At 49.4% G+C, this 22,172-nt stretch overlaps 1 long non-coding RNA gene across 1 annotated transcript; it reads right to left on the bottom strand.

Annotated features, from left to right (window-relative positions):
- Positions 1 to 7,216: 7,216 nt before the first annotated feature.
- Positions 7,217 to 12,003, bottom strand: LOC113969507. Its single transcript, XR_003534881.1, has 3 exons — positions 11,897 to 12,003; positions 10,788 to 10,935; positions 7,217 to 10,234 (listed from the first exon to the last, which is right to left on the bottom strand). It is a non-coding gene; the product is annotated as an uncharacterized LOC113969507 (long non-coding RNA).
- Between the last annotated feature and the right edge of the window lie 10,169 nt (positions 12,004 to 22,172).

Raw genomic sequence — 22,172 nt, forward strand, 5'->3', positions numbered from 1 at the left:
ACTGAGCTGACAGTTCACTTGTTTTTTGGGGTTTTTTTTGGCAGTTCTGGTTTTGAAAATTGAGGCAAATAAGCATCTTTGAGTTGCCTTGTAATTGTATATCCTGACTGATTAAATGTTGGTGGTGTTTCATTGTCTGTTATGCTCTGCAAATCCTGTCAAGCGTGCACTAATCCAGCAGTGAGGAGCTGACACTGCTTACGGGGAGCTGGTTACAACTCATTAAAGGACTGTCTGCTGTGCCTGACTGCCTTTAGTTCCCCTGCAGGTTGCACCTTGCAAGATCAGATCTTGGCTGCAAGCACCTTTATAAGCTGAGACATCACAGGGGGCTGGTTTTTTCTTTCTTTCTCTTTCTTTCTTTTTTTTTTTGGTATTGTTTAATGACTTTAAATTAATGTAATTTCCCAAGCAGATGTGGTTTGATGGGGAAATCGCTTCCCAGCTCTGTAGAGACGCCAGTACCCAGTGAGCTCATGTCACTGCAGGCACCAAGGTAAAGAGGGTAGGAAAGCACAAAGATTGAACATGATCTAAGAGCTGGCCGTGAGGGTTTTCATCCCTAGGGGAGCTGACGAAAGGGTCAGGACAGCAACTGCCAGGGGATAAAAGGCTGGTGCAAAGGTGTTTGTTGGGATGAATGGCTGCAAACACCCTTCAGGCTCTGCTCCAGGCTGTGCTGCTCCACTAAAACAACTGGCGAACTGAAACTTCGTCTTGGAAGGTGGAAATCTCTATGGAACCAGGTAGGAGAGACAGGCTTGTGATGGTGAGTAAATCAAGGTGCTGGTAGATGAACCTGTTCCAGTAAGAGGCTGGTGTTTATCTAACAGGTGATTATTAGTGGCATCTTTGTTTTTCCCCCACTATAACCAGAAAGGGAACAAACCCTCATGTGTCTTCTGCGTATCTCCAGGTTGCCTGTGGCAAATTGTGGTGCCAGCATTAGGGGGGTGTGTGTGGGGTCCCAGACAGTTTGTGCCCTCCTACAGGTAGTGATTCCCCACCCTGGCCCTTCACAAAAACAGGAAAATACCCCAGTAGAGACTGTCTGCATGTATAAATAAGGAGCCAGCTACTAATTAAGGAACCAGCTATTTCCAACTCCAGTCCCTGTTAGGTGGCTTCTTGGAGCTGGGTAGCTCATCCACTGTATGATCCTGAGATCTCAGGAGCACCAGCGGGAATGCCACTGGATTGCTTTTGGAAGAGGCCTAGACAAAACTTGATTCTCCCACAATATTTTGCTATTTATGGCAGCAAAATGACCCTATTTAGTTCACCTGTTCCAACCCTGCCACTGAAAACCCCTTGTCTCCCCATTGGTTCTGCATGGGACAGTGTGTGGATGGTGGGATGGGGGTGGATTTGCTCCCTGAGCCCGCGATGTGCCACTGTGAGCTCGGCAGTGCAGCCTGAGGGGCAGGGCTGGCTTGAGGAGGGGGCTTGGCTGTCCTGCAGTTCGGAGAGTGATAAAATCCCTCTCCCTGGGAACAGACTGTCTGGCTATCGATGAAACACGCTGCCTTTCCTGTGCTTTATCCCGGATAACCTGTGGGTCCGGGAAGTGCCAGAGCACTGATGCCGATGCTGATGCTTCACTTGCCTGTTTTCCATCTGAGGAACTGGGACGTGACTAAACCAGCCCTAAGGCAGGGAGGAGGGGGGTGTGTACGCATGTGAGTTTCTAAATGTTCATTGCAGTGCCTTTATCAGGTCTTTGCTCCTCAATTTCTCTTCGTGACAATTTTTTCTCTTGCATTCACAAAACGGAAAGTACCCTGTAGCAGTCAGAGAATACAAAAAGTACGGGGTAGAAATATCCTTTGTGGTGTAAGCTCCTTACACTTCCAATTAGAAAACCATCCTGTGCTTTCTAGTACAGCATAACCACAATTACCCCCTTGGCTGCATTTTCCACACACCCCAGTCCCTTCCCAGCCATCAGACCTTACCTGGCAGTTTGGACACTCAAATAATTTCTTTTCAGTATGAGGGGAAGGCTGTATTGTCTCACAGACCATATGGCATGAGAACTCACTCTGGACAGTTTATAAATGAATATATGCTCTACTTGAATCATAGTTTGAGTAACCTTCAATATCCTGTTACAGGACACAAGGATGGGTTTACGTGGAAATTGCTTAGAGCAATGTCTTACACTTTGCTTTAGAAATGAAAACACTTGAATTTGTATTTTTCTTCCATTTGGTGAGTTTGTTGCCAGGAACCATGTGTCATCAGGGCACCAGTGCCATCGTTTGCACTGGTCATCACTGTCACTTTAGCAAACCCTCAGTGGCTTCTGCTTTGCCAAGTGGGTGATACCTGTCATGTCTAATTTAACCTGAGGTTTTTTTCCTTCATGCAGCTCCCCACTGAGGCCAACTGCACAGCTGGGTACCCAGCTAGAGTCACCTGACTTAGCCAGAATTACCCTTGATAAGAGAGAGCAAGACATATAAAAGGTCTCCGCAGTGCAAAGAGCAAGAGCTGAAGTCATTAACACCAGGCACAGGGAGTTGCTGTTGTGCAAGGCACTGCACAAACACCTACCAAAGTCAGTCCTGGCTCCAAACACTGGATGTGAGCTGAGGAAAAGCAGATGAGGTGGGTGGGCAAGAAATGCAAGGAAAGCAAGATAATGCTGGATACCACAATGAGCTGCCAACCCTTGCCAAAAATTCCTTCTGCATCAAAGGAGGTGAGCAGGAAAAAGCTGAAGGTAGATAAGGTGGCTTTTTGGGTTGCTTTTTTAGTGTTTACAGGAATCTGCAACACCTCATTTGGCTCCCACACCAGCACCTCTCTAATGGAGGTACCTAGTACTGTCAGCAGAGTAAGGTAACCTCAGCCTTAGTACGTGGGAGAGTTTCAGTCTGGGGGAAATAATAATAAAAAAAATATTGGCGTAGAAATGTGCGAATTAGAGGCTTGTCTAACGTCTGTCTTCTAAGCCCAGCAGCCACTCAGTGGTGTGATGATGTGCTGCACGTATTTACCTACCACGGGGAAACGCTGCCTTCCAGCTTTATAAAATCACACCGAAAACTACTGAGGAAGCTCAAAGACTTTTGTTCCACAGTGGTCACACGGATTCCTCATGCAGCAGACTTCACATTTAGACAAAAAAAAAAAAAATACATCTTGCTTTATCTATACAAACGGAAAAGTCTGCCCAAGCTGCTTTGCATGTGCTGCTGCCCCTCTGCGTGGCTGCCCCGGCAAGGCATTGCCTGCGGGGGGGTGGGGGCTGATCAGACCAGGGATGCTCGGCAAAGACGTTTGTTGCTTTTTTCCCAAGTGGTTTGTGCTCCAGTGCAGTAGGGAAGTCAACCTGCGCTCACGTCGAAGGCAAACTTCTACGTTTCAGGCAAAAAACATAGGGAGCTTCCCCAGCTTCTCAGAGAGAAAAGCGCAGCTGGATGTCTGCCTCCCCCCCCGCGCTTTCCCTATTAATAATTGGCAATATCCTGAACTATGTGTGGCAGAGACACGCTCACCACGTCCTGGGAGCCGGCGCTGCCCATCAGACAGACACAGAGCCCCGTCCGGCGCCCTCCACCCTCGCTCCCGACATCCCCGTGCCCCGGTTACAGAACATCCCCCGCCCCGACCGGGAGTCACCAGGGACCGCTCCCACCTAAAAGCCACCTCCCTGGGCGCACTTTTCTGTCTCCCCTGGGATCTTATTGGCTTCATTTAGCCTCTAAATTTTATTCTTGCCCGCTGCTCCGAAAACTCCACAGTGCTTTTACTCTCCAGTTACCGTCGTTTTGATTCTGGCAGGAGACTGTAGCCTGAGAGCAGTTTTAGCAGGCATCTTTTATTTGTGAACGAGGTGGAAATCTCTTTTTCTAGCTCAGTAAAATCAAACTGACCACAACAGAAAGGGCTAAAAAGGAGAATTAAACCTGATTTTTAACTCTTACACTCCCACTTGTAAATGTTAACAACAGAAACCTTTCTAAAAAAAAAAATCTGATGCAAAATTAATAAAGAATAGAAGTACACAAATAATCACTTTATTGACCAATTTCCCTGTTAATCAAGTAACTCATTAATTTTCCTGAGGGAAGGCAGTAATGTTATATGGCAAGTAAGGGCTTGACTTGTAGAAAGTGGGAATGAACCATTTTACAGACACAAGTGGAAAAATACCAACGTCTGGCTTAAAATGCATTGGTTGTGTGTCCAAACATTATGACTTTGACCCCTTTGTGGGCAGAGGCTTTTAAAAGCTGCTCCTACCCATACACACACACCTCTTGCACCTCCCTGTGCCAGAAACAGTTGTCTGCTGGCAGTGCCTTTTGCCAATCCTTTGGCAGTGCCGACACTCACTGTGCAGAGCAGAAGCTGTGATTTAAGCTGTAAACCAGCAAGGAGTTTCCCCCACCACCCCCTGCCCAAGAACTACTGACCATGACTTAGTAATGCCCTAAAATAGCTGAAAAAATGTTCCAGAATTCACAGCCATCAGTGCTCAACAGGAGGCTGCTGGACTGGGGCTGTTAACGATGCACCATCATTGGCAGGGCAGACAAGCTCATTCCCACCACAAAGGATGAACCTTGACCAGGAAGGGATCATCCCAGCCCTTCCCAGGAGCATCCCTGACTCCTCAGTGGTCCCTGTATCTATTCCACCAGGGTTGGGAAGCCTCAAGTGGTGCTAAGGAAAATCCTTTCACCTTGGGGCTCATCTGGCTCTGGAGCCACTGCTGCAGTGGGTCTGTGGACAAATCCTCATCAGCTGCTCCAGCCCCCTCCAAACTCTTCCCCCCTGGCCCCAAGTTCCCTCCCAATCAGGCTGTGCCTGAGCTGGGGTACCCCAACACTGCCTGGGGCAGCTTCAGGGGTTCAGAGAATGATCCCTCCCAGAGCAGGGCTTCTTCAGGAGCACCCCAGGCACTAGGTGGTCCCTCCTCCTTCTGCTCTGGTCCTCACCAGCCCTTGCACCCTCCAACTCTCTCCCACAACCCCCCTTCCCAGCTGCTGGAGGCAGGGTGCAGCCAGGAGCCAGCAGTGCCCCTTGTCCCCCCTGGCACTGAGGACTTCCCTCCACTCCCTGCTCACACACGCGAGGGAAGGGCTTGTTGCCATCTCCATGTCCGTGGCAGTGCCCTCTGCTCCATCCACCCTGGGTGTGGGCACTGGGTACCCCCAGCAGTGTTGGGGTGCAGCCCCCCCCCATTAACGACACCAAGCCCTCGTTGGTTGCTGCCTCCGCAGTGGTTTATTGGTGTGGGAGACAAGAGCCCCCCAGCAGTGTGGGGGCACCGTGGGGGTGCCAAGGAGGTGCTCCCAGGGCCAGAGCCCCGGCTCCTGCAGCAGGGACCAATTTCCAGCCTCACTAAAGCAGCAATGCAATACTGGAGAGCAACAGGCAATCCCAAACTCCAGTATTTACGTGCTGCTAGAGCACTGCTGACAGCTCTCCACGGCCTCCAGACCCCCCTTTTCTGCCCCAAACACAGGGCAAGGGTACCTTGGCCAATCCTTTGCCAGCAAAAGGATCAAGGAGCCATAGGTGAGGGGTATACAGTACATATGAAGCTCAAGCCAACACGGGTCATGCCCATGTTGGAGAACAAAAAGGAGCTACCAGTCCTTCCTGCCGGCAGGGCCAGCCCTGCTGAGAGACACACAGACTCAGAGGGGATGTGTCTGCAGCTGCAAAGGATGTGCACAGACACCAGCACCAAGAGAACGTGTCTACACGCATCTGTCCAACTGAACTAAAGGGATACATGGGAATGTTTTAGCTTCCACATCTATGATAACCAGAAGCTCACTTTCTTGTCTTATCCTTGAGGTAATGAGGCAGCCCAGAATGGTCTGTATCTCCTTGTCCCTACAAACCATGATGTGCTGCTACATCTCCTCAAAGCCCACTGAATGTTGACATTCCAAATGGTATTTTGAAAATATATATATGTATATATAATTTTTTTTAAAACCATGATAAAAGGAACTGAAGAACACTCTACAATGAAGACATTTAACATGCATGCATTACCACCACAGGACAGGGTTTTTTTCTTCAGGGGTGCTATCAGACAGTCTGTAACTATAAGAGAACAAGCAGTTACACAGTGCAAACAAACCAGTTTCAGAGACAAAATCAGAAATAAAATTAACTATTCCACTCAGATCCAAAGAATATGTAGTATCTCGGTCCCAACAAATATACACTTCCAGATCCTGCAGATCTCTTCTGGTTTTTCTACTGCAGAGAGCCTGCAGACCTTCCCAGCCCTTCCAAATGGTCTGTGGGGAAATGTAACCTTGAACTTTCCTCCTAGGGGCTGCTGAACACCATGGTTTTTCCAGATGTCTCAACGTTAATATTTCAGACAAATAAATCCAGATTCCAACAGTTCAAACCAGTTAAGTTTTCCTTAAAATACTTTTATTCAGCTCAGTCTGACTTGTGAGAAATCTAAAAAAAACCCCTTATTTTTAAAAAGACTAGATTATGCTTATTTTTCTATTTGAATGGACAAAGCTTATGTGACCAGAAATTAAAGATCTCTGGAACTTCACTATCTCCCCTACCTGCACCAGAGCAGAAAGTACCAGTGTAGGGCAGACAGAGGCTGCAGCCCTGCAGCTGCCAGCAGCACTTACACCAGCCTGCGAGGGCTGCACAGGAGCAGTGCAGACAGACTGACATTTTTTGTGTTTCCTTTCAACCTTTTTTTTTTTTTGTCCCAGTTATGTGACAACTTCCTTCAATTCATTTTCTTAAAAAGCAGCATCAATGAACAATGTCAGAAATGACGCCGTTGGTTCGAATTCTTGTGCCATCCCCTCGTGCCCCAGGAGCCGCCGGGTTCCAGCCCGTCCTCCTCCGAGTCCCTGCCTCCTTAGCAAACTTAAAAATAGGAATTTCAAAAGCTCTCATGACCCCGTGCCAAACGATTGCAAATTTTAAATCAAATATTTGCCAACAAAAAAAGCAGTATTTTCACCCCTTTGGTGTCCTCAACATTGACACCACCAGGGCCAACTCCCTAATGAGCAACTGCTACTTACTGCAAAGCCAACACGTATCCAGTGTTAAACCTGTACGAGCTAAATCAAAACCACCCCCCACATAATTTTACCATTAATTATTTCTGTAACAATGTTTTACTTGACTGTACCTGTGCAGCCTTATTTCTTTCATCTCTTCAAGTGACTCCAAAAGAAAAAAGCAACAGCAAACACACTTAGCTCTAGAATCCATTTTGATGGTGTTTGAGGTTCATGTCTTAATTAATGTTTTTATATATATAAACCAAACTTTTGCCTAGTTCAACAAAGAGGGCAACAGCTGTCTTCAGCAAGGACTTTCCAAAGCAAGGGCTCAGTACACCTCTGCCAGCTTCTAGCACAGAGGGAAAAATCATTCACACTGAGTATTGGGCAAGTGGAAATTTGGGATAGGCAGTGAAATACGTATCTGAGAAAATATGTGTGTTTATGACATGACAGTGTCATTATCTTAAGCAATAGAAAGTTCTGTGTTTGGATCATCCCATCTCATGCTTCAAACTTAGTTTGTGCTATGGAATCTCAACTTTCAATCAGAAATGGGCAGCTGAACAGGATGATTTGAGCTTATCTCAACCTCTCCAAGGCATTACCTGCAGTCCTCAAAAAGGGATGCAGATTCCAGAGGACGCTGCGCTTACCCAGAGGGATGTGGATGCCGCAGGTATTTCGGAGCAGGTGGGACACATGAGCTCACCTTCCCAACTCACCTCTGAACACAGGCACATCAGCTCCTCCTGCACCGACTCCAGGGACACAGTCAGGCACTTGCTGCTTCACTGGGAACTACAAAGCAACACACAGAAGGGTTTACGAGGCGCTGGCAGAGGCACCACCACGCTGCAGGAGGGGGGACCGGGGCTGTGGGGCAGGTCCCCTCCCCAGGGACACACAGACCACAAAGGCTCAGATGGGCACAAATATTTTTAAAACCAGGGGAAAAATTAAAAATAATCAAGTTTTCAGCCGCAGACAGAAGCAGAACTTAAAGAGTGATTGCATCCCTCTTCTCCCTGTTCTCTCCATTCCTGCAGCCAGGGCTACTGGCACCACTGGCACCAACGGGTGACTCCAGGCAGTGGTACCCAAGGCACACTGCTAGCCCTGAATCATAACCCTGTGTATCAAGGAGGGATGAGCCACACAAAACCAGTGGCAGCTCTGGGGTGGGTGGAAAAGCACTGGGCACAACCATGGCTGGCAGCAAGCCCACCTCCCCTCCCTGAAGGGTTAAAACAGCAGCAGCAAGAACTACCTATTGGTCCTGGCAGAGGAGAAGCAAAGGAAACATCTTATTTGTGTTGTTTTAGGTGGTAAACCAGACCAAGGACATGCAGGTAAGATTCCCAAAGGCTCTCTGGGTGTTGGGGCTTTTGTGGTGGCACTATTGAGTGCTCAGCCCTTCACTGTCACAGGGAGGCAGCACCCAGGAGCACCCCCAGCCCTGGAGCAGCATCCCACCACGGCCAGGAATTGGGGTGTCCCACTGTACTGGTAGCCCCAAACATGAGAACTGCCCCAAAAGCTCTATCTCAATGCAAAAGCTTCACAACAGCCCTTGTGCTGCCACGGGCTCCACACCCGCAGTGTGTACACCAGCTACTTCTAGAAATAGAAACTTCTACCTGTCATCTCCATAAGCCAGCCGCCTACAGAGGTTTAATTAAATCCCCCAAATAACTGGGGAATTTGAACATGCAGAAAGCCATTAATGCAGTCCACAAAACAATGCAACTTCTGCTTGCCAAAGTATATTGGGCAATTAAGTAAAAAACACCCGCCCCCCCGCCTTGCTCCAGTCACAAACACACGCACAAAACCAAAACAAATTCCCCCTGAAATACAGGATTCCCTTAAAATACAACCTCGTCCCTCCTCACTGACACTGTAACCAGAAAAAAAAGAGAAGGAAAAAAAAAATGTGAGAAGGAGCACCCTGGGAAAGGAAATAAATACAGGAGCCCATGACAGGACAGATTTGCATACAGTAAAGGACAGAGCCTTTACTGACCCACACACTGCAGGGCTAGGTGAGCTCAAAGACAAGTAAATATTCAGCATTTCCTTTCTATATAAAAAACAGGAACAAAAACCCCAACTCTGCTATCGAACAGTTTTCCAGGAGACATGCACAAACAAATCCTGAAGTCATTGTTCTCCTTTGAAACAATTAAAAAAAAAAAGGCATTTACTATTTTACAGAAAAGACTAAAATAAATCATCTCATTACAGCTGAAGGTCCCAGACACTCATTAGCAAGACAAAACTACGGTGACAAAATGAAAATAAGGGCGTGAGCAACACCACCAAAACACTTCATATGTGCCTGGCTCTGAAAAAAATCCCACCACCTTCGTTCCTGCCTCCCTTTGAACGGTGAAATTTAAACAGAAGTCACGTCCCAATATTTACAGATGTGGCCAACAGCAGGGATCAGCCCCGATGCTTGATCGACAACCACCACATGCTTCCAGCTCCTCCATTCCCGACAGGACCAGCCCCGGCAGGCTGCTGAAGGCAAGCGAGGGCTGCGGGAAGAGAAGTGGCTGTGACAGAGCACGAGCAGCCAGACGTGGGAACCGCGCACGGCCAAGTTACTTTCATTTGTGCGGCACCTCCAGCGCATCTCCCCGGCGCTCGCATCGCACCGAAATCGCCCTCACACGTGTCCTACCCAGCTAAGACTCACTCCCGGCAGCACAAAATAAATGCAGAAAATATGGTTTTTTCCTCCCCGTTCGCCACAGTCGAAGCCGCGCGGGAGCAAATAATTTCTCGTGCGCTCGGTTAAAAAATGATTTTTTTCCTCGCTAATTTAACCATAAAAAAAGGCCGGAGAAGCAGCAAGTGGTTCGTGTAAAACCCAGCACGTTTTCATGCGAGCACGGCGCACCTCCCGCGCCCTAAACCACACACGCTCTTAGGTGGGGCCGAACACCCAAAACCAAACTGCAGCTACAAAGGGCGAACTCAAACAACGCAAAAAATTAATTCGTTAACTTCACCCCATGTGAAACTCGACCCCGATACTGTTACCAGCAGGATCAGCTGAATTCACCAGGGCGAGGGTGTTGTTCCAACGAGGAGCTACTGGTGCTCGTGAGGGCCTGCGGGACAAGACTTCAACTTACAGTACTTCAGAAAACCAGTAAAATCCACAGCAAAATTCCAGGATCCACAGTTTTTTCTCAACACTGCTGAGGAGAAGACAAGTATGATGCTTCTTGTTACTTCCATTTTTTTGCATTGTCATCTCATCCAGTTTTAAACAACAAGGGACAGATCTGGAAGCCCGATTCCTATAAAGTTTATTTGTTAAGAACAGGAAAAAAGAAAAAAACAAACAAAAAAACCTATTTTTTTTTTTGGTCAGATGAACAGTAATTCAAAACATAACAAGAGCACTTTGATTTAATTTTTTTTTAGATTTGGGTCAGTTTGCCTGAAGCATTACTTAAAGCTTCCCTTGTACATTTCATAAACGTTTACTGCATTAGCAGCAAAATTTTACTGTTATTTCCCACTAAAGTGGATTAACTAAATACAGACTTTTGCAGTTGCCGGTGAGTTCTTTGGATTTCTTCAGAGTAGAAGATGATGAAACTTGGCAGATGGTCCCTCACCTACACGTAACACGCACACAACACACAACCAGAATTTCTCTTTTTTTTTTGGGGTGGAACACCAATTAATGTCTTAACCTTGGAAAATTAGCTCTCCAAACGCAAAAAAATTGTCTTTATGTACCTGAAGCATAGTTGGGAAAAATACTGTATTTAGGATCAATTCGAGAGGGAAAAGCCCCAGTGCTGCACACGTTGCTCCATCACCGCAGCTCCCGGAGTGCTGCGAGGCTGCCCGGGGAAGCCGGACCTTGCCAGGATATTCAAATTTCCTGTACAAAGCGAGTAACCAGCGAGGGGAAAAGGAAAAAAAAGTAGCAAAAGCTGGCTGCCAAATTTTTTTTTAAATATTTTAAATTATTTCGGCGAATTATTCTTTGGTTATACCAGTATCTTTTTGTTAATGTATAAAACTCTTCTCTACGCGCGGGGGCGGTGGGGGCGCGCGGGTCCGGCAGCCCCGTGGGTCGCCGCGTTTGCTTTAAAAAAAGAGGGAAACGGGCAAAAAAAAAAAAAAAAAAAAGACTCAACCCCGAGCCACACCTGCGGGGGGCGGGCGCGGCTCCCCGCGGCGCAGAGAAAAAGATTAAAAAAAAAATTATTCATTAAAAAAAAAAAAAAAGAGGAGGAGGAAAAGGCCCCCGGGGGGTGCGGGGTGGGGGGGCCGTCGGGGCGCCCCTGCACCCACGTGGGGACCGGCCCCGCTCCCGCACTAACGGTCCGGGGGCTCGGGGGGGCCCCACCCGCCCCCCCCCCCGGCCCCCCCCGCCGCCCCCCGGCCCCCCCCCCCCCCCGGGGCCCCCCTTGGTCCCCCGGGGGGGGCCCCCCCGGGGGGGGGGGCGCTGTTGGTACCGCCGCGCTCCCCACACCCCCCCGCCCTAAAAAAGTTTTTTTTTATAGGTTTTTTTTGTGTTTTTTTTTTTAAACTTCTTTCCCCCCCAAAAAAAGAAAAAAAAAGTTTCGCCCGGACCCGCGCCCACCCGTCCCCCGCGGGGAGCGGCGCGACCCCGCCCACGGGGGAGCGGCGGGAGGGGGTCGCGCCGTGTCCGTCCTCCCCCCCCATCCCATCCCCTCCCCTCCCCCCCCCCCCCCCCCCCCCCCCCCCCCCCCCCCCCCCCCGTGGGGCCGAGCCGGGCCGGGCCGTGCCGCCCGCGGCGGGCACAGGGAACGGGGGGCGGCGGTCGCCCCCCGCGGCGCCCCGGCCCCGCCGCCCCGGCCGCCCTCCCTCCTCACCTCCGAGTCCACTCGAAAATGGCGCCGAAACCGAAAAAACTTCGCAAATTTCATTGTAGGCGGCTGCAAGGGCTGCTGGGAGCGGGGGCGGCCGCAGCACCGCCCGGCGGGGCGGGCCGGGCCGGGCTGGGCGCGGCGCGGGGCGGAGCGGGGCGGGCGATGCTCCGCCCGTACCGCCCGGAGGGGGATGCGCGGCCCCCGCGGGGACCGGCCGGTCAGGGGGTGGATTCACCTGCCCCCGGTCCGGTGCCGTGAGCCGGGACGGCCGCTGCCGAAAGCTGCGTGCAGGGAACAAACCCTCAGTTTGGGAAAAAAGTAAACATGTATAAACCACAAGAGCTGCACGGGAGCGGCGGGGAAGCGCGGCTTCGCCTGTCGTGCAAAGCGGCTCGTTCCGCTGCTCTTCCCTCCGCGGTTTATGGCCTCTTGTAACCCGCCCGGAGCAGGGATGATGCTTTCCCAGCCCTACTTGGGTAAAAGTTGATGTCTTGTTACGCAGTGTGTGGCTCTGCCCGTGCACTCACACGACATCAGAGACTTGAGTTGTTCTTTTTCTCTCCATTACTGAGATATGAAGTTCTCCCCAAGCACTGATTCGCAGCCCTCCTTTCCCCGACCCGCAGGCTCAGCAGATGTTCTCCCTGTGGTATAACCTCCCCAGAGTCACACAGGAGCGATGGGAGCAGGATTTCAGAGCCCACATCTCACATCCCAGGTGTGGGATGGCACCACGACAACTTGTGGGAAAGATGGGCGGTTTGGAGACACGGTTTTCTGAAGACTTTTAAATTTGAAGAGTCAGAGCTGGGGAGGATGGTGATTTGTGCTGATGGGGAGTCTGGCAAGGTGAGGCCTAGGGGAAGGTGATACTGGGGCAAAGTGATCCTTTCCGAAGGGAGAACCCAGATCTGGTGGTCAAAAACTTCCAGGTTTGTCACATTCATTGTTGGAAATGGGCAAAGCTGCCAAGTCTCTTGTTGGCTTGGTGGGTTTGTAATCTTGCAGTTTTTATTTCTACCTCCACCCCAAACAGCAAAAAAACCCCGAACCCTGTTGCTAAATAATTGCTCTGTTCTCACAGGTGAGCAGTGAAGCTCAATTAATTCTGCTTTGTGAAGCGCTTCTGATCCTCTGATGGAAACATGTAGGGGCAAAACACTATTATTTTGCAACTTTCAAAGGCTGATAAGAGCAGTGAAAACGGAAAAGCCTCACCACTGAGGGGGTTTACAGCCCTGCACTTTTTCCACTCGAGATCTTAGAAACTAGCTGATGGCTGCTGCTTTTCATTTAGAAGGGTTTTTCCCCCCCTTTTGAAAGAAACGCAATCACTACCAAGTATTCTGGAGGGACTTCATCTTTAAACAAATAATGTTTTTCTTCTTGGGTGTGCACTATTATTTTCTTAATTATTCCTGGATTTCTGCCTGTTCCACCAAGAGTTTTCTCAGATGGCAGAAACAATTGGTCCTTTTTTTATTACGCTAATAGCAAAAAGTATCCCTAATAAAAAGACTCTGTACATCCCATAAACTCAAACAGGACACATTTTGCCAACAATCACACCTCTTCATTGAGGCATCTTATATGCTGCTTTTTTTTTTTTTTTTTTTACTTTTTTCCCCCACATTACTATTGTTTACTACTCGGCCTCACTGGCTGGCTGCCTTTCAGTGCCAAAACGAAACGAATCGAGTAATTTATTTAGCACCAGAGCCCTCCCACTCACCCTTAGCGTGTATGTTGTATGTTGAGATCTCAGCAGATGTGGTGAGGAATGAATGGGCAAAGAGATTCACCCACACAGAATCACATCTACTTGTGGGTGGCCTCTAATTAATTTGGCTTTGAGGCTCTGCTGCAAGGTAGATGGGTTAGGAAGTCTGGCCAGGAGTCATCTGGTTGAATCATACCTATTCTATGGAGAACTTCATTGTGTAGCTGTGTCTGACTCCCACCCTTGTGAGAACTAATTAAAAATGAAAAAAAAAAAGCCCCACACTTATTGGAAGTCAAATATACATGTCAGCGTTTCGGATGAAATGGTATCTTGGGAGGCTCCTGCACATTTAATCAGCTGGTTGCGCCATGTATATCATGGCCTCAAAAGCTGCAGTGAGAACCACGAAAGGCACTGGCTTAACATCAGCAAAAGTGTTTGCCAAGCTTGGATTATGTCACTGCTTTATGATCTTGCTTTGTAAAGGGAGAATACTCTTGGGGAGAAAGGACTCGGCATGCCGGATCTACAGCGAGAGCGAGGAATGAATGCTGCTCACAGAGACCGGGGGAAGGGCGAGGGATTGTGTTTGCTGGGTATTTTTGCAGATGGATGCTGTATGGTCCCTGCCTCTGAGCAGAGATGCGCCCCATGGATCACTGGGGCAGAAAGCAGAAAGCCCAAAGTACCCAAGCGAAGCTGTTTGCTGCTTGCCCTCCCCCAGGCACACCTGCAGGCTCCTGCCCGGATCCTGTTCCTCATCTGTCCGCCGGCTCTCAGGGTGTTGCAGTTGCACTCCAGAGATGCAGTGAGGCTCTCTGGCTTTCCCTTGCCTTGGCACAGACACCCAGCCGGGCTGGGGCTTGTCAGACACTCAGAATGCGATACCCTTGCAGAGGTGGCAGCTGGTTAAAAAAAATAAACATCCTACACCGCATATATGAAAAGTGGCCTGCTGAAATCCTTCTGCTCTCTGTCACAGGGATGAGCTGTGGCCACTCCTTCTGTGCTGCAGGCTGATGGCAAAGGCAGGAAACTCTTAGAAGAGATCATTTCTGTTTGCCCATTGCCCAACCAAATGCCAGGTTTGCCTCTGCTGTCCACAAGTGGAAGGAGAATAAACCAAAAACTTGCAGGTTACATGCACTTTCAGGAGGGATGTTGGTGGGACAAGGTACATGGGAGGAGACAAATGGCTCAAGAGAAATACCTCTTCAAAAGCAGCCCCTGGGGTCTGGGAGCTGTGCTACCCAAGCTGCCCTTGCTTTCCTGTTGCAATGAGAGCCTTGTGCAGCCCCTGCTCCCCGCCCGGCTCACTGCCAGAGCATCCTGCCCAGCCTGGAAACTTTCCACTGCTACTGAGCTAATAAACTGCACTGCTTCTTGGAGGAGAGTCTGGCCAGTCCCTAACCATATCCTTACACTGGGGTTTGACATGGGAAAGGGGGTCCTTGTGTCTGCAGGGGCTGTGTGGGGCACAGGGAGTGTGGGTGGGCAGTCTGGGGTGCCTGGGATGGTGGCAAGGAGCAAGTGCAGGTGTGCATGGCCACAGCCATTTGTGTTTCCCAATGTGCAGAATGGGGGTTCCTGATGTGCAGAAGGGGAGTGGTGCCTTTTATTTATTGCATTACCCCCCCCCCCCAGCACAGGGCACTGCCCATCTTGAGCTCTGGCTTCTGTACCGACCCTTCCTCGAGTGTTTCGGTCCCTGTGACCAGACTGAATGGTGGGTTGGTGCTTGGTTTCTTTCTGGGTCTCCTTCATCTGCCCTTGTGCGTCAGCCCTGGCATTTCACACTTCTCCCAGCTCTGCACGTGGTGTGACAGTCCCAGCCTTGGCTTTCTGGGCACCCTCAGTGCTTGTATCCTGAGTCACTTGCCGCAGTGTGGAAAAAGGGTGTGGTGGCCGTGCCGATGCGTTTTTGGCAGCATCTTTTGCCTTCCCTTGGCTCAAAGTGTGCCCGTAGCGTAGCACTGTCTGGACAGGGATTTCATTACCCGCCATCCAGCCTGCCAGCACAACCTTGTCATTGCAATTTGTCACACGTGTTTGGGATGTGTTCAGTATCTCGCCGAGGGCCCGTTTGCCGGGCGGTTCATCCAATCACTCCGTGTCTGATGCGAGGAGTGGCCGGGCCGTGCTGGGCCAACACACAGCTGTGCCGTGGGGCTGTGCTGTGGCCTTCCGAGGCAGAGAGGTGTGAACCAGCAGCATGACATTCCCTACCATCGGTCTCCTATTTTTTTCACTAGAGGAGGGTTATTTGTGTAGAAAGTAACTATTTTTGTGGAAACGCTAATTTTAAATATTTTTTTCTTTTTTGTTTGGGGATGGAAACCTTCTGCAAAGGCACCAGCTCCCCACTCCTCCCCTCCTTGTCTTTGCAGTTATTTGCTGTATTTATTTACTGCAAAATTTGCTGTATTGCCTGACATTTTTCGGTTATCAAAATATTTTGATTATGTGCAGGGGAGGGGGCGGGTTGATAGCACAGACGACATCTCAATAGAAAACTGCCTGTAAAACATTCTAACTAAATTCAGGGCGGGGAAGAGTGAGATACTCCAGCCTGTCCCTGGCAAGCCTTTGGCATTGCTGCTGTGACCTGGCCTGTGCAGAGCCCAGGGCCAGCTCGACATTTCCCTGCACATATCCCTATATATTTCCAGCCCTTTCGTGAGCTCTCCCCATGAATCAACTAGACCAAGCACAGAACGGACGGCAGGCGAGAAGATGCTGCTGCAGAACCACGTCCCAAAATCACTGCAGAGGTTTTCTGGTGCAGTGTGAGAGGGGACAGAGGCAGGATACAAAAAGTAGAGCTTGAAAGGGTGGGAGGGGCATTGCATATCGAGGTTACTCCGAAAAGGACTGGAGCACTTTCCACTTTGTGCTTTCTCACTGTGAGAAGCAGAAGCATGGCTGTCCATAGGATAACCACCAGCATGTTGGCTGTGGAGATGTCTGCTGGCCTCGTCCTTGAGCAAATGCCATTGGCAGAAGATGTGCTGACCCGTGAGTGAGGAGCTGCCCGCATCCTGAAAGCAATGCTGCTCTCATGAGCTTGAAATAGCATTGAGAAATTATCTGTTATAGCAGCTCTTCAGCTTCTTCGTGCAAAAGTGTTAATGATTTTGAAGATCAATATTTATTGAAACAGCACATGGTGACTTTGTTTGCTTCTGTGATTTTTCTGTACCTAAACAAGCTCCTCTGACTTCCCCAAAGCCAGCAGGTTTAAAACTTTCTTCTGAGTTGTGTTACCAAACTTGCAATTTGTCATTGAGACAGTATTCTGTCAGAAGTGCAGTACTGTGGGCATGAACATATAAATATTGTGCTCTTCTGGCAAAGCAAAATGTCATGATAGGATAATGTGTTATTTAATACAGAGCCATAGATTAGACAGGGACATTTGCAATACAAACCAGTCCCAACATCAGACGGTTGCAAAAGTCCTTGTTATGCTGATACAGTAGGAAAACTGATATTTGGAGCTGAATATTTTATGTATTGTGCTCTGTGACCATCCCATGGACCTCTGATGTATGACAGATATCTTAAATTATCCCATCCAAGAGTCATTTAGTACAATTCAAGACAATAGCCCCAGGAGAAATCCCTTAGACATGTGAGGAGTCTGTGAAATGGTAGGTTAGTTGTTGTCTTCAGATGCCCTTGGCCCTCCTCCTAGGAAAGACAGTCTGGTTCGTGGCTTTTTACCTAGAGGATGTATTAATTCCTAAAGGGTAGCTCCTAGAATGGCCAAAAGAAAACCCAAGCAGTGAAGCTGTGCGTCTCTGAGAGCTTGCACCCAATAAACTAGCAAGGAAAGCAGGTTTCTCTGAGCTGCTGGTTACCCCATGGACTGTTCCCGGGCAGGTGCTCCCAGGAGATCCAACTCCATTTCCAAAGCAAACAGGCCCGTGTCCAGCCCAGGAGCACCAGGAGAGAGTCAGGGAGGCTCTTGAGCCTGCCCTCATGCTGGTACCCTTCTTTCACAGCTGAGTTTTAAGCCTCTCTCTGTGATTTTAGTGAGGAGCACCTTGCCCTTCGCTGTTTGTAGGCAGCTCGTTCCCATGCTGGGCATTGGACTGTGATCGCTGCCCTTCCAGCAGGTGCTTTCAGAATTAAGACTGGGCTTGTGGAGAACAGGATCAATGGTCCAAATACAGGACAGAGCCTGGCAGGCCAGCCCCAAGCACCCTATTGGCGTGTCCCTGGTTTCCTACCCTGGGAAGGAGTGGAAAGGCTTTGGAAAGTGTCATGCAGCACTGTGACTCTCCAGCCCATGATCACTTGCTTTGGTGGCTCCTTGACCCCCACCTGGGGAAAGTTTATCTTAAGGGGCTTTCAAGGCACCCAGATCCCATAGAGATCTTCATTGCTTTTGAAAATCTCCATCCATTTTCCTGAAGAGAATGTTTTCTAATAAGGCAGCTTTGAGCAGGGATAGCAGCTCTGTGCCAAGGCACCTGATCCCAGTTGCTCGCGCTGTGTTCCTGGGTAAAGAAGAAATCATGGCACTGGGTGCACAGGTTGGCCATGGGCCAGTTATCCTATTAGTAGAATTTTAACAGGAAGATGAGCATTGCTCGTGTGGATAGACATTAATTAGGTTTCTACATGGCCAGGACACAATATACCTTTACACAAGCTTTTAACCCTAAATTACTCAGGTTTTTCTTAATTACTCAATTACCATGAGTTGCACCTGCTGTACAGCAGAGTATTTTCCACTCTGGGCAGAGGGATGAAGAAGTGTTGCTCATACCCTGCTGTCAACACTGGCAGAACTCACAGGGAGGCACTTCGTTTGCATCTTCCCTTCTACTAAGAGCTTTCTATCTCATGGTGCCTCCAGCTAGCAGGGAGGCTTCAGGGGTGACTCTGGAATTTAAAGCCATGCAGGATCTGACTCTCTGTGTGAAACTGCAGGCTTGCACCAGGAGTTAATTCAGCAATGCATGGTGCAGAAGCAATGGCAAAACAGGCTTCAAATTGTATTTCTCATGTTGCCTTCGGTGCAAAGAGGTGTTGCACGAGTGGGAGGCCAAAACCTGCATGGACAGTGACTGCACCACACACTGCTTAGCAAATTCACTTATAACAGTGTCATTTGGGACAGAAGACCAGACACTTACCTGCCACATCTGGCCCAATTCCAGTGAAATCTAATAACAGCCTTATGCTTTTCACTGAAAATGCAAACTTCAGTAGGAAGGATGCAGCACAGCCCAGGGGAATGAAGTTAAAGTTCTGCCCTGCACCCAAGCCAGTGATGCCTTGCAACCCCCAGACACCAGGACCAGACACCACAGAAATCCCCTGCAGGGATGGCTGTGGGTGCTGGGAGAGGTGAGAGGGGAAAACGTGTGAGAAAGGGAAGCGGCAGCAAAACCAGTCTAGCCCAAAAGGCAGAATGCCAAAATGAGACCACCCAGAATGTTTAATTAGTACTTTTCCTAAATTAGTGCTTCTCTCTGCTTATCTTTTATTCATTTTTTGCCTTCATGAAATGTCAGGTCTAGTGGGTGTGATAACACGTAGCTCTTGTGGGGAACAGGAAAAGGGTGTGCTGGCAGCGAAGAGGCAGTGCCTCCAGACTGCCCTCAGCATGGGATGCAGGATCGGGCCCCAGGCCAGCCCCAAAGCCTGTCCTGTCAGGAATGGCTCTGCTTTTGAGTGGTGCTGGGGCAGGGAACCCGACCAGGTGTGGTGGGACAGAGCAGAGCTGCCTGCAGAGCAGAAGACTCATCCACCCTGTGAGCTGCACAGCTTAGGAAATGTGTACAGTTACATTTGCCCAACATTATTTATTTCAGTGGATGGTGAAAACAGCAAGAAATAATTAGTGTCTCTGAATGGAGGTGGCACAGAGAGTGTTCTCATGGATTAGTTCCTGTTGTGCACCTTGGCTGTAGCTCAGGAGAGCGGTGGGAGATCCATGGCTGCACGGGAGACATTGGTTTCCAGGGTTAGCTCAGTCTGGCTCAGCCCTTCCCAGCAAGTCCATCACCTGAACAGACACATGTATTACCTGGTTCTGAGTGTCCCAGCTTCATGGAAGCACAGCAAGGAAGCAGGACACAGGAAGCCAGAGAGAAGCAGGGCTGTGCAACCCATGGGGGGAAGCCAAGGAGGGAAGCAAGGTGACGTCTCTTTTGTTTTCCAGTCTGATATGTGATTTGGGAGAGCCAGTGATCAGATGGGCTATTGGAGCTGCTGCCTTTTAGCACTGTCTTTTGTACTGACTACATCTAATAAAGTATACTAATAAAAAGAATAATGATTTCTGAATCTTGCTTCTGGGAACAAAATCTACATTTCTGTACTCTTTATAGGAAAGAAATTCAATTTTGTTTGCAAGAAAGAGAAATTTCAGCCTCTTGGGGAAAATACCTAACTGTAAAGAGACAGAAGAAAAAGCCCAATTAGTTTCATGATGTCAGTAACTGACACCATGAATTGGGAAATCCATGAGTTTCACTGAAACCAGTCATGGTTTCCACCTCCCTCTCCCTCTTGAAACACTTGGTTCAGGCTCAGGGCTGGAGGAGTGCAGAGGTAGCTAAACGTTTCCACATCTGGTTTGGGGAAGATTTGGAAAAATAATTTTGTTGCAGAATTAATAACAGTAATAGAGTTTATTTGTGTCTCTCAGTATACGGCAATGTATAGTAGAGTTTCTCCTCGAGCACATTTGTGTAGGGCTGCCTTGCTTGGTGTTGCTGACTCACCTATTCCTTGGAGAGGAAAGTTTGCTGTCTCCCTGAGAGATAACAGGGCTATTCTCAACCATAGAAAAACTTCTGCTGTTTCATTTTAGCAGGCTCTGGTTGGGAAGGTTTCGCCATTTGAGCCCTGGTTCTTCTATGCTTTCACTTACTTTGCCTTTGTGGTTTCATGCACTGAAATGATACCAGCTGTCAATGATACCACAGAAAAGTTAATATGGGAGATAACTACATCTGTTTAATTGTTTATCTGGAACCACAAAAATGGTCCCAGAAAGCAGAGGGATCAGTTTTGAATGAGAAAGGATTTTGGCTAAAGAGCTGTGCAAAGTGAAAGGGTTGTGATGATGCTTCACCTGGAGAAAGTCCCATGGTGTGGGTCACCAGCTGTGCCTGTCCAGCCTGCTCTGGCTCTGCAGTGGTCAGTCAGATGTGGAGTTTCACCTCCTCACAGGCAAGGACCAACCTGCAAAATGCAGAAGCAGCTGGTTCCTTCTAACAGCACTGCTCACGGTCACAGGTGGGTGCCTGCACTGATGGGTGGCTGTCCCCTGCCAGAGCAGGACACCCAAGAGGGATGGTGGTTAGATGGGAATAGCCCTATGATGTGCAGAAACCAACTGTGAGCTCTGCACAAGAAGAAATGTCTGTGGGGCATCACCTTGCACTTGCAGCTGGTGTTGGCAGAAGTGGCAGCAGCTCCCCCCAGAAGGGCTTCAGCAGAGTGCCCTGTGGCAAGACAGGTACCTCGGGGCTGGGGAAAAGCAGCAGCTCATGGTGCTGTTCTCCCCCCCAGGGACCAGCTGCATCAGTGCAAGGCATTGATGCCTCCCGAAACTTCTGGACAGGTTTTGTTTTCTCCAGCAGTCACAGTTTACAAACTGGAGCCAGCACTCACCTCCTCTCTGCCGCCTCTGCCGTCCCCCCGGGAGGGCAATGGGCAGGGAGCCACTGCGCTCAGGAAGAGCCTTTGTTGCAGGGCTCAGCCATTAAATTCAGTGACTTTCAGAGAACCCCACACTTATTTTAAAGATTTATTGTTTGCTCTGGAAAGCAGCTCTGAAACATCGAGTCTGCACCCCCCCAAAAAAGCACTGTTGGGAGCTGCTGGGCTGCTCGTTGCTCCCAGGAAAGGCTGAACTTGGACCCTGTGTGGAGCTACCCAGATTTTGGGGTGCTAGGGGCAGAGGCTGGAGTGCAGCACATGTACAGCACAGCCTCCGTGGTCAATGATGCACAGTGGGTCACTGTGGCTTTCCGGGGTGCAGTGGCAGTGCTGGAGAGGAGGAGAAGGCTGTGTGAGCAGGATAACAGCATTCTTTTTTTGTTGTTTGATTTACATCCCCTTCCTTTTCCTCTGCCTTGGAGCTCCCCATTGTCTTGGACTACTCCTGGGGCAAGCAAGAGTTTTAGCTCTTTCACCGCCTTTGCTAAGCAACAGCTCTGGACAGAGACCCAAGAATATGAGGGGCACAACCGAACCATAGCAGAGAGTGGGGCAGCTGGACATCACTGCATGGACAGGGATGGGGACACAGGGCTCTGGGCTGGGAGGGTTGGCTGTGCAGCAGCCTCCCGTGCTGGGTCACCCTCCGAGATGTCTGGCTGAGAGGAGGCAGCCTGAGCCATAACCGGGGTTTTATGGGGCCTTGGAGAAGGTGTCTTGGCAGCTGCCATTTGTGCCGTGCAGAGAGCAGCTCCCCCACCTCCGTCCCCAGTTGGCAATAACTGCTAGAAAGCAGCCTTGAAACAACAACCAGCTTTCTAATAAAGCTGGCAAGTATTGCTGAGACAGAAAGCGCAGGAGAACCGCATGCAG

The sequence above is a fragment of the Neopelma chrysocephalum genome, unplaced genomic scaffold, assembly GCF_003984885.1.
Source record: "Neopelma chrysocephalum unplaced genomic scaffold, ASM398488v2 Primary Assembly neopelma1_73b, whole genome shotgun sequence".
Classification (NCBI taxonomy): Eukaryota; Metazoa; Chordata; class Aves; order Passeriformes; family Pipridae; genus Neopelma; species Neopelma chrysocephalum.